This window comes from Apium graveolens, chromosome 9, assembly GCF_009905375.1.
Source record: "Apium graveolens cultivar Ventura chromosome 9, ASM990537v1, whole genome shotgun sequence".
NCBI classification, from domain to species: domain Eukaryota; kingdom Viridiplantae; phylum Streptophyta; class Magnoliopsida; order Apiales; family Apiaceae; genus Apium; species Apium graveolens.
The window spans coordinates 235,028,300-235,032,935 of record NC_133655.1 but is presented as its reverse complement, the minus strand read 5'-3'; the positions used below and the strand labels follow the sequence as shown (position 1 = coordinate 235,032,935).

At 37.1% G+C, this 4,636-nt stretch overlaps 1 non-coding gene across 1 annotated transcript; it reads right to left on the bottom strand.

Moving 5' to 3' along the window:
* Window positions 1-3,840: 3,840 nt before the first annotated feature.
* Window positions 3,841-3,947, bottom strand: LOC141688617 (small nucleolar RNA R71). The gene has a single exon (XR_012562051.1). It is a non-coding gene; the product is annotated as a small nucleolar RNA R71 (small nucleolar RNA).
* Between the last annotated feature and the right edge of the window lie 689 nt (window positions 3,948-4,636).

Below are 4,636 nucleotides of genomic sequence, written 5' to 3'. Positions count from 1 at the left end.
GAATTGAAGAATGCTCAAGTGGCTACTTTTCCAGAAGCTTATCTACAGCCTAGCAAGGGAGTGACATACATATGTGCTACCACCAAACATTACAAACACTTCCAAATCCATAAGCAATATGTCATGGCCAACAAAAAGCTTATCATGACTCTGGAGACTGATTTAAAAGTAAAGAGAAATAAGACTGTTGAAGATGAAGAAATCATTAAGTTGTTGGGGAGATATCTGAGAAATTCTAAAACCAACTTGCCTAAAACTCAAATCAATAAGGATAACTTGGGTGATAATGAGCAGAAGAAAGATGATCAAAAACCTTCTGGCTCAAATCCAATTCAATCTTCTAAGGCATCTGGAAGCAAAAATAAGAAGAAGAAGGGGAAGAAAGGAGATGACAAGAGGAGAGATGGAAAGAGGAAGAAGAAGGAAGATGGATCACAACCATAACACCAACAAACCCTAAAAATCCAAACAACTCAAGCTCAACCTTCAAAGCTAACAAACTCGTATACCGAACCTCATCCTACCTCAAAGCCTAAATTCATATACAAACAAACTGCCAACACCTTTCTAAAAATACCAATCACCTCAAGCTAAACATTTCTCAAGAAACTCACAACCTACCTTCTGTCAAGCCATCACTCAAAATTCACTGCAAGTCTGTTTGGAGGAAACCTAAGAAAGCCAAGCATACTGAAAAAGCACAAGTTACTGAGAGGGCCATCTGGAATTATTTCAAGCAAAGTGATTTTTACCTTTAAATTGGTGCATCTCAGATGAAGATTATTTTCAACAACTAGCTGAAGAAATAGTTAGAGTCTGGGTTGTAACTCTAAGGGAAGTAATAATCTATTATGAAGATGGGTCTTTCATATTTCTTGGCTGCAACTTAATGGACTCCTTCTCTCCCACAGATTTGAAGAGATTGATAAGTCTATCAAAGGATAAGGATACTGCTACAAGAGCATGGCGATCTGTTTTGGCTGAATGGTTGATTGTACGGGAGGAAAGAAGAGCAAGAAATGAAGCTGAATATGAGGAGAGGACAAAGAAGCATGATGAGGAGATTGAATTATATATTAAATATCAGAAGAACTCAAGGCAAAAGGAATGAGCAGAATTTTTAAGGATGGAAAGTTTCTAAATATCAAAGCTGGCAGATTCACAAGATTTAGGATTGATTTGCTAGATGGTTATCCAAAGCCAAACAGACTCATACTTGTGGAAGCTCCAAGAGGGACACCAATCTTAGAGGAAATTGAAATTATTGTTTACTTAAAGGACCTCATTAGAGAAGAAACAGAAGCAAAAATAGTCTTTGTTTGATGCTTGTAACTATTTAAACTCTGTAAATCACCTAATGTATAAATGTTGTAATTATGTCAATTTTTATGTATTAGTCTTATTTTTCATTGTAGCTTGGGGTTAGTCTTGTTAACAGGTATGAATTTGTGTTAAGCATTCTTTTCACAAATTGGGGGAGATTGTTATGCAAGACATGCCTGTACAATAACAAGACTAAGTCAAATTGACAACCCTAAGTAAGTTGTATGATAATCTATGTTTGCATTATGTATTGTAACATTAAGTCTGTAAATATATAAATGGAGCAGACTGGAGGCTTTTTCTGTAAACAGTATCAAGCCTAAAAATTCTATCTGGAAGAAGATCAAGAAGATCATGCCTCAGAAGAATTATGAGGAAGTTTGGAGTTGAATAAATCTTTTTTGAGGAAAATGTTCTAAGTCAAGATCTCTACAAGTCATAGATTAAGTGTTATAGAGAAGTCATTCGAGAACTCCAGAATGACTTATAGAGAAGTCAGGAAAGCTACTAGAGAACTCATAGATATTGACAAGCCAAATTGAAGACATGAATATTGGAGATATTGACAAGTCATTTCTTCACTAGAGAACTCTAGAGATATCGATAAGTCAAAATATCACTAGAGATATCTGATAAGTGGATTTTATATCTACTTAGAATGCTTCATTACAAGTTTAATTTGGTGTTTTGGACTCAATTTGTTGGTATTTTGGATATGTTTTTGTGTTATTACATTTCAGGCATCAGTTAAATGAAGAAAGGAGCTTTTCGAGGAAATATGATGAAAATAGATCAGAATTGGAAGCCTAGGACATTCTCACATTGTAGATAATCTCGTTAGCTTCACATGGGCAGTTGAATCGCCTAATTCTGATGAGCAGAACTCATGATACGGCCAAAAGAAATATCGGCAGAAAAATCCAGAAACCAGGCGCGGCCGCCCCCAAAACCAGCACGGCTGCCCCGCCTTTCTGCCAAAAAACCAGCGCACCCGCGCTGATTTGAGCGCGGCCCCAGAATCCTGATCTTAGTAGAATTTGATGATTTTGAGGGTCCAGGTCCACTAGGGGCTTATATAAACCAATAAAAAGATGTTTTTAACAACAAGGAGCTAATGGAGAGTAATAAGAAGACCTAGAGAGCACGAGAATACTACGGAGAAGAAGATTTTTATTTTCTTTAGTATAGTTGATACTTGGATACTTATTTTTTATTTATCTTTGAACCCTAATACTCTTATATTGTTTATTATCATGCTTTCATTGGAACCCATGGTGACGATGAGTTCGATTATGAACTAATCGTTGTTATGGGGCTCTAACGGATTTACTTATGGATTTCTATAGTTAATTTGTTTCAATATCTTGGTGTGTGGTGATTGATTAATATCTTAATATTGGTTGTACTTATTCGTCTTATGTGTGTATCTAACATATAAGATAGCGTGTTAATCTCTATTGAAGCGACAGTGAATATAGAGATTTAGAACTTGCCATGCTAGCATAGGTTCATTTATTTATTATGCATGATTCATAGGTAATTTTAACCATCTTACTTGACCTATGTAATCATGATAGATAACTTGTTCATTAAACCTTTATGTTGTCAAATTCTATAGACATATAGGGTCTCAACATAATTGGTGTCTATTCAGCTTCTATCTCTTTTGTGGTTATCCGGTAGTAGGGTATTCGTACAACAAAAGTTGGTGTTTACTAGTTTCATGTTATCTGATTAGTTGTCATCACCATCACATGCTAAGGTTAAGAACAATGACTTTGAATGAAGTAGTAATGAAGTTAGAATCCCATGTTTGTCTCATATAGTTAATTCAATCACTTTTATTCTTAGTTAATTGCATGTTAGTTTAATCTTAGTTACAAACATCTCAACTTGTTATTGTCTTAGCATTGAACGATAACCATACATTATTGCATAAGTGCATAATCTGAACTTAACTTAAACTAGTCTCTGTGGGAACGAATCTAATTTATATCTTATACTACTTGCGAACGCATATACTTGCGTGTAATTTTAGCGCGTATTTTCGCCCTAACAAGTTTTTGGCTCTCTTGCCGGGGACTCGGTGTTAATTTTTAGTTTATGTGCTTGACATAAGTGGTCGTTAAAGTTCACCGACTCGGATTCTTTTACTTTTGCGGTTTACTTGTTTGTGTCTCAGGTACTCATTACAATGGGAGATCTAGCAGCACCAACAAAAGCGTTGATGGATTTTTCTTAACCCAAGATCAATGACATTCAATCTAGCATTGTCAGGCCAGCGATCGCAGCTAATACCTTTGAAATCATATGCATATTAGGGATTTCATCAAGATCTATGACACCTTCAAGTTCAACAATGTTTCTCAAGATGCTGTGAAACTGAGACTATTTCCATTCTCTCTGAGGGACAAGGCTAAGAGCTGGTTACACTCTCTATCAGCTGGTTCTATCACTACTTGAGAGGATCTTGCTCAGAAGTTTCTTACTAAATTATTCCCTATGGCGATGACAGCTGCACTCAGGAATGCTCTTACTCAATTTGTACAGCAATCGGGAGAAACTGTATGTAAAGCTTGGGAGCGCTACAAGGAGATGCTTAGGAAGTGTCCTCATCATGGCATGCCTGATTGGATGATCATCAATTTTTTTATAATGGTTTGGGAGCACAGTCTAGACCCATGCTTGATGCAGCATCAGGTGGAGCATTGTGGGCAAAGAGCTATGAGGAAGCTTATAGTCTGATTGAACTGATAGCCGCTAATGAATATTAGTATCCAACCCAGAGATTGCCACATGGCAAGGTAGCAAGAGTTCTGAAAGTGGATACAGCTACGGCTATCACTGCTCAACTAAAGGCGTTGTCTATGAAGATCGATTCTCTGGCTAACTATGGTGTTAATCAGATAACCAGTGTTTGTGAGCTGTGTGCAGGTTCGTATGCGACGGAGCAATGTGCTATATCTAGTGAATTAGCTCAGTTTGAGAGCAACGTTCAGAGATCGCAGCAACCAGTTCCAGCCACTTATCATCCTGACAACTGGAATCATCCTAACTTCAGCTGGAGCAAAAATCAGAGTGTGATACAACAACCTTATCAGCAGTATGCAGTAAAGCAATTCAACACTCCTGGTTTTCAACAACCGCAATATGCACCAATACAACAACTCCAACTTCAACAACAAACTCATGGAGGTGCAGGTCTATCTTGGAATGAAAAATTTGAATTGGAGGTGTTTTGGCTTATGTGCAAAAACCAGGCTCTTATATGCCAGAGCCAGGCTGTTTCTATCAAGACTCTGGAGAACCAAAT